This window comes from Ursus maritimus, unplaced genomic scaffold, assembly GCF_017311325.1.
Source record: "Ursus maritimus isolate PB19 unplaced genomic scaffold, ASM1731132v1 scaffold_22, whole genome shotgun sequence".
Lineage (NCBI taxonomy): Eukaryota > Metazoa > Chordata > Mammalia > Carnivora > Ursidae > Ursus > Ursus maritimus.
In genome coordinates this window covers 45,234,458-45,241,809 of record NW_024424675.1, presented here as the reverse complement: position 1 = coordinate 45,241,809, position 7,352 = coordinate 45,234,458, and the positions used below count along the sequence as shown (strand labels likewise).

General features: G+C 50.3%; 1 long non-coding RNA gene across 2 annotated transcripts; it reads left to right on the top strand.

The window, feature by feature from the left end:
- Window positions 1-1,449: 1,449 nt before the first annotated feature.
- LOC103660553 lies at window positions 1,450-6,238 on the top strand. 2 transcript variants are annotated; one of them, XR_005836866.1, is made up of 4 exons: window positions 1,450-1,574; window positions 3,056-3,097; window positions 3,730-3,825; window positions 4,079-6,238. It is a non-coding gene; the product is annotated as an uncharacterized LOC103660553 (long non-coding RNA). The 2 variants fall into 2 exon arrangements; XR_567819.2 differs by lacking the exon at window positions 3,730-3,825.
- Window positions 6,239-7,352: the final 1,114 nt, after the last annotated feature.

Here is a 7,352-nt window from a genome sequence, read left to right as displayed (position 1 = left end):
CTGAGATTGCCTTCTGCCCTTAGCAAAGTCTTAACATCCAGGCAGCTGAGTCCCTAGAGGAAGGTCACTCTGCCTGTTTCAAGGACTTGTCAGTGGACTGTAGGATAGTAAGGAAATTTAATTTTTCCTTTGTCTTTGTTTCCCACATCAATGGGAGTCACGCTCCTTGTTGAGAACTTCCGTCCTCTTTGCAGACTTCTCTACGCCTGTCCCACACAAGGACTTGCTGGGCTGAAACAGAGGAATGAGTCTTGGGGAATCCAAGCCTGTGGCCTCGCGAAGGAGCGGGGGACCGGGGGTCAGAGAGAGGGGAGGCCAAGGAGGAGTTCAAAGAGGCAGACGGGTGATGGTCAGGGGCCCAGAGGCAAAGCCCAGGCAGGAACAGAAGCAGGAGCAGGTGACCCGGGGGCCACCATGTAGACATGGGAGCGCGGCGGCCAGCAGGGAGGACGGCAGAGGGCAGCAGGGCTGAGTCAAGGCCTCTTCTTCCTTCTGGAGGACGCAGGGTCTTGCCTCCAAGGGCACGTGCTTCTTTCCAAGCCCAGAAGGTCCATGAGTGCATTCTTACAACACCAGTCTTGAGTGATGCACCCCCACCCCGCCCCCACACAGTTTCTGTTAAAAATTCACTTGAGAAATGTTGCATATTCCACCTCCTCGAATAATCCGATTGCCACTGTTATGCTAACGGCCCCAGGCAGTCTTCCTGTACCAAAACCATTTAACTTCACATAACACATAATTTACCAAATATATTTGCTCCTGATTTTTTTTTCCTTATGGACCACAGATACCACTCTAGGGGGTCCACACTGGAGGCTTTGCCACGGAGGGCAGGTTGGCTGTGTTGGGAACGCTGTGTGCCCGTGGGTCAGGGGCATGGAGATGTCCCGGTCGAGGGGCAAGGAAAATTCCAGCACCGGGCCCAAGGTTGGTTGCAAGTTAAGACTTAACCTGGCCCGTATTTCTCTGCTCTGGTTCATGGGATTCCAGAGCACCAGTCCCCTAATGTCCTGCACTCTTTTATATGGAAGCAAACAGCATTGCCTTTTGGCTCAGAGCATATTTGCCTTTGATATTTCCCTCTTTAATATGCAAATTGTACATAATGTGGAAACATTTCTTGTTTCTGATGCCAACCCCCTGGGAAGACCACCCTGAGGCTCTGTGGTGACAAGGGTTCCAGAACTGTCCTTGCTTCCGAGAGTTGGGGAAGGCCATTTTCTGAACAGTTCCTGTGACATTTGAAACGCTGTCCATGCCCCTGCGAGGGGACGGTGGGTCTGACAAGCTGAGAACCCCCAGGGATCAATAAATAAAAAGTCATAAAAGCTCGTTGCCAAGTAGGGAGGGCTGCCTCTCCAGCCTCCCAAGTAGCTGCCTTCTCCTGCGAAAGAAGCCCGGCCCTTCTGCTCGGGCTCTGGGCCCGCGTGGCCGCACCCTGGACGCCTGGAGCAGAATCTGGGGAAGAAGGTGGGGGACACTGAGCAAGAAAAACCATGTGCATTCCCGCACCTTGACTTCTCGGCTTCCGCAAGCACTGACGGCAGCACTGTGTGCAGGAAGAGCCTCAGGTGACTTGGCTTTGCAGGGGTGGGAAGGGGAGCTGGTTTGGGCTCTGGGTCGGTGCGGAAGTTTAAAGCAACAGCTCCCCTGCCCTGCGGTGAAACAGGTTACTGCCCTGACGGGAGCCCCCCCATCCCCCATGCAGACCTGTGAGATTGTAAGCACCAGGGAGCACAGGGCACAAGTGACAGACTTGCATGCGTAGTTCAAGCTGGGGCGGAGGGGGCACGGCGGTGGGGGGTGGGTACTGAATCCATCTTGGAGGAGATCTCAGTCACAGCCTCCCTCATGGCCCTTCCTGACACTCACATTAGGAGAGGCGCTGTTCTATTCCGAAAGTGGGAGGGGATTTGTGAAAACGCTGGAATGGAAAGACTTTATAAGAAAACTTTATCAAAGGGTGCTGTTTGGAGCTGGACTCAAAACATGGCCCTGCCCAGCCTGAGGTGGAGCTAAGAACCCTCCTGAGAGTGGGAGCCAGCCGGATGCCACCTTATTCCAGCGGCTCCACGGGGACCTCAGCCGCTCCTGTTGTCATCAGCTGGGGCCCAAATCCATCTGTGCCATTACCATAAAGCAAGGGGGGGGTGCTGGGCCCTTCACTTCAGCAATGTAACCGCACTGCTCCCGTGTTCGAAACCACAGCGGGCAGAATGCAACCGCCCTATGAGGAAAGCTCCAATAATGTCACCAAACATGGAGAATGAGGGACGTTTTAGGAAAATCCAGGAAGGCAAAGCCCACCGCTTCCCTGAACCAACAAAAGTGTATTTAGATGCAGCCAGACCCTCCAAGTCAGAGAGGGCTCTGAGCTCTTGTGGGTACGCACTGTTCTCAGCTGCATCCCCTTCTGGGGAGCGGCCGCAACCCCAAAGAGGAGTTGCTCCAAGAATACTTAATATTTTGAATCCCTACTTTATTATACACAAAAATTGCACTATGTAGATAACTTCAGTCGGATCCAAATTCCAATTTGAAAACCTAGCGTAAAATGCACCCCCAAGAATACATAATTAGACAATGTTTACTGCGGCCGCCCGGGTGCCTAGAGTGCTGAGTATGGGTTAATCTTGGATAGATTTAAAACACCACCTGTTCACTTCTGTTAAAAAATATATTATAATTGTAATTTCTGTTTCGCTGAAGTACTTAATCCTTACGCATTTGGTTTCATCTTCTGAATATGTAGTTGGTTTCAGAATACCTCCCGTCAGTCAGAAAGCCAGCAGGCGGCCCCCGTGCCGAAGATGCAGGGGTGTCTCCAAGGCGTGACGGCTGGAGCAGACCCGCCGTCCACAGGTCTTCCTGCCCAGAACGCCGCTGCTGGCTGGTCCCCAAGTCCTGTCCAGGACCAGGGGATTCTGTAAGCCCTGCAAGGAGCAGCCTGCCCCAAGGGTTCTGGGGTGGAGCTGACTGCTTCTGCTCTTTTTGTTTGTATTCGTGAAAGCCAGACGTAAGTGACTCCTTGAAAATGTGAACTTGCTTCTAGGACAGAGAAGCTCCGAGGAAGCTTCACCTTCAGCTTTCTCAGGTAAGCATTTCCCAGACAGAAAAAAATCAAAACAAAGCACAAAGGGGCCTTTAGCTAATTTTGCATTTGCCCTGCCTTGTCTACGAGCTGATCGGCTGCTTGAATAAAGGCATGCAGACGTTAAGGCTAGAAGGTGGCTTAGATAGTCGGTTCAGCCCCTTGTCACTAAAGCCAGAATTTTGGGGTCACCTCCAGGGTTACCTGGGACGGCATGACAGGTAAGAGCCCAGGTTTGGGGGTCAGTTTGGCCAGTGGTTCGCGAGTGGGGAAAACCCTGCCTCCTGGAGGAAATGTGTCAGTGTGTGGGGACGTTGGGGTTGTCCTAGATGAGACGGTGTTCCTACTGCCATCTGAGGGCAGAGGCCGCGGGTGCCGCACACATCCACAGTGTACACAACAGAGAATTCTCTGGCCCCAAGTGTCAGGAGTGCCAAGATTGGAAAACCTTGTGTCAGGACTAGATGTTTGTGTCTCTCCCAAACCCGTATACCCAACGCCTAACTCCCAAAGTGGTGGTATTTGGTGGGTGGCCTTTGGGAGGTTGGTCAGGGTTAAGTGAGGTCATGAGGGGATCAGTGTCCTTACAAGAAGAGACACCAGAGACGTTGCTCTTTCTCTCTCCCCGGTGTGAGGACACAGCAAGAAGGCTGCTGTCTACGTCAGGAAGGGGGCCCTCAGCAGGAACCAATTGACCAGCACCTTCTCTTGGACTTCCTGGTCTCCAGACGGTGAGGGGTTTCTGTGGTTTGAGCCACCCAGCCCGCGGTAATTGGTATGGAAGTCCAGAAGGACAAATACAGATGTTAGCCATCTGACCTAGCAGAGTTACTCATTTCTTTGGGCCTCTGCTTCCTTGTCTGTGAAAGGGGATGACAACGATACCCTCATCACCCAGAGCTCAGCAGGACTGGGATGACAAATGGAAGGGCCAGGAACACTTGATGACTCTCCCTTTCCTTTTGCTCTTCCCCATCCAAATAGCCATCCTCCTTGACATCGCTCCAACAGCTTGAACCTTTGACTAGACTGTCAGCCACCGGGGTGAAGACCTCAGGCTACGTCAGGACCAGGGCAACTGTCAAGAAAACGAGTCTCCGGGTCTTTGTCCACTGTGCTCCTAGAGTCACCCCCAGGAGGGGCAAATCTGATCACAGCATGCTCCTCTTCCCCTCCAGAGCCCAGAGGAAACCAGAGACAACCCTTCCAACATTGGCTCCATGGCCAGCTGGGGAAGTTGTCCAAACCACCAAGCCTGCCTTTGCCCCCTTCACCCAGGACGCCCGTGCCCACCCCATCAGGTTGACCGAGGGGGCCTTGGACAAAGTCGTCTCGGTAAGGGCTTAGAGCCGTGCCAGGCACAGAACTAGCTCCGTTTGTTGGCCGTGATAGCCACTGATGTCTCAGAGATAGTAAGGGAGAAAACGTGGCCAAAATTAAGGCAACAAGATCGGGAGCCTCTCAGAGACAACCACGAGGCAGCGAGGTGAGGCACGTGGGAGCCACCAGCCCCTATCCCGAGGGACCCCCGAGACGCCCCTGGAAGGGTGAGCCAGTTGGGAGGCGCAGACATATCCTCCCAGCCGGCCTCAGCAGTTCTAAGCCTGAACAACTTTCTTTGCCCCTAGAGACTGCAAATCCCATGTTGCAGGGAAAGGAATCAGAATTGAACAAAAATGGAAGAAGTTTAAGGTAGATTTAGGACATTATCTTTATAGGCTGGCTTGGTAGCCGCAGGATTAAAGAGGGTTTTGTGGGAGAGCAAAATCATAATTTCACGTTCCTCAAATAGACCAATTTATCTATAAATGGAAAAATCCCTTAATGTGGAATATTCTATAATAACGTATTTAAAATGTTTCTAAAGGTAGCTGTTTTATACGGAGTTTATCTTGACTTTCTGTTAAGTATATACACCCCAAGGTTAGTCCATGCATTTTAAGAGGTTAGGCTACAGATCACAGCGCAGAAGGAGGCAAGGAGCTGAGGGAAGTTCTCTCCCGAGACACACAGGAGGAGCGAGCACGGGAAGGAGAGTCACACGTCCAGCGCCTCGAGAACAATCGGAAAGTGATTAGTTCTAGTCCCCGATCTGTGGGCCAGAACAAGGGGGAAGCGGTCCCTTTTGTGAAAGGTCTGAGTGTAGTGCCCGAGGTCCGCTTTGTAACCTAAAATATAAAATTCACTCGATTCGCATCTAACAGTTCAGCGTAACTAAGCAGCTGTTAGTGCTGGGTAGGAGTCTGTTTACAGAAAGGGCAGGAGTGGTGTTTTCCAGACGGCTGTATGCTCCCCAGGGAGTGGAGCATGGGGGGTGCGTTCCCCTAGCCCTGTACTGAGCTTCCAGAAGTGTGTCCTCAATTCAGGAACGTCAGTAAGACATTCCAGGAGTCCGAAGAAAGAAACATCAATAAAGCGGGATATTCTAGCTAACTGGTCATGTGTGTGGATGAACTGCAAGACAAAGGCCACTCCAGGTTGCTGGTGCCCAGAAGGGGAGCAGCGCCATCTTAGTGGTTGGGGCGTGGTGGGGACCAACCAGCACGCACATGGGGCTTCCCCGCCTGGAGGACAAGACAGCCAACCAATAACAAGATGAGGGAAAGAAGCACGTTACACAATACCAGTAACAAACGTACAGCAGGGCAGGGAGGTCCAGGAGGTCAGGGAACAGGCTCAGGGGAGGGGGACACCGTCTCACATAACACGATGTCCAAAGAGCACATTGAAAAGGTGAAAATCTGTCAAGCAGTTGGCGATGATGAGGAAGTGAGTTACGTGTTTCGTGCCGGAAAAGTGTCCCCGGCAGAGGGAAAGCGAATCCAGGGACCACAGAGACAGATGGAGGAGGAGAAGCAAAGGAGACAGGCATTTTCCAAAATGTTTTCAGGCAGTAATTATTTTCTGCAGATACTTGTAGAGCAATTGAGGTTAGGCCACTCTTAAGAGGACACGTGGCTAAATATCCCCGCAGGTACAGATTTCTGTCCAAACCCTTAGTCCTAGACACTCAAATGCAATGACTCTCAAAAATAAAAACTAAACAGCCAGAACTTTAAGTATACTGTTCTTCAATTATTTGGGTTGTTAATTTAGCTAATTGGTAGTTTAAATTTGGAGCTCTCAAAATTTGTAAAATATTTATGAGAGTGAAGAAATGCCACACACAGGCAGCACTGAATAATAAATCTTTTAAATATGGAAATGGAAGTGTCGTTGAACATTTTGTTACTGCTTTCATACTGAGCATATCAAATGCTGGAGGCCGGCGGATGGCAGACTTAGTTAAGTGCATGCAGAAGAGACAGGAGCGGGTTCTTACAACAGCGATGCACGCGTGCGCGTGTGCCCGGATAATTGCGTGAGTGCCTGCATTCTGTTCCACATTGGGTTTCCAAATTTGTTTTAAGGTAGATTAAGCGTGTGAGTTACCTTTGATGCAAAGCCTTTGCTGTAAGGTTTAAATGCTTCTACCCCCGTTAGTCAAACCGATTCCTAACACACCAGCGATGAATCACTGAGCGCCTAATACCTCTCAATGGAAGCTGTGACAAGCAGTCATCAGTCACCTGTGCAGGCTGTAGCATGACTCTGTGATACTTTCCACTAACACCCAGTGATTCACACCTTTGTCACGGCACAGAGAATATTTATATTCCAAAAGCAATCGTAGATTTGAGATACTTAAACTAAATTTTGTATTTCACCGAAGCAAATAAATTTATAGGAAATATAATTATTTATAACCTGGTTCCATACCACAGTAAATATTAGCATGGAAGAAGCTTGAGAGAAACTGTCAGTTGTCCAAAGAAATTTCTGTGGCATATGTATTTTTAGAGGCAACCAAGTGCACTGTACTTATAAAACTGAACAATTTTAAAACCATCTATGGATGATTATGAAACATTCGAAGAAGCCTCGCGGGTTTGTTTTCGAGTAGATGATCCAAGCCAGCATTGAGCAAAGCTCAGCTGCAACTCACACACCGAACTGCCAATGAGTCACTGATGCCTACATTCCCTTTTAATAATCCACCCCAAGGACCCCGCCGTGTCTTCTCCGTGGAATCATTTACCACAGTTGTGCTCCGAGGAAAGAGTCGGTATATGGTCCCAAGTCCCTACATCCTGCAGACAGGTTAATATAAGCTCTGAAGGCTGGCATTCTACTACGTTCTATGAACAAGTTCACGTGCCCGTCACATACGCCCCAAAACACACGAGGCACACAAGTGTATGGAGCAACTCTTGTGGCT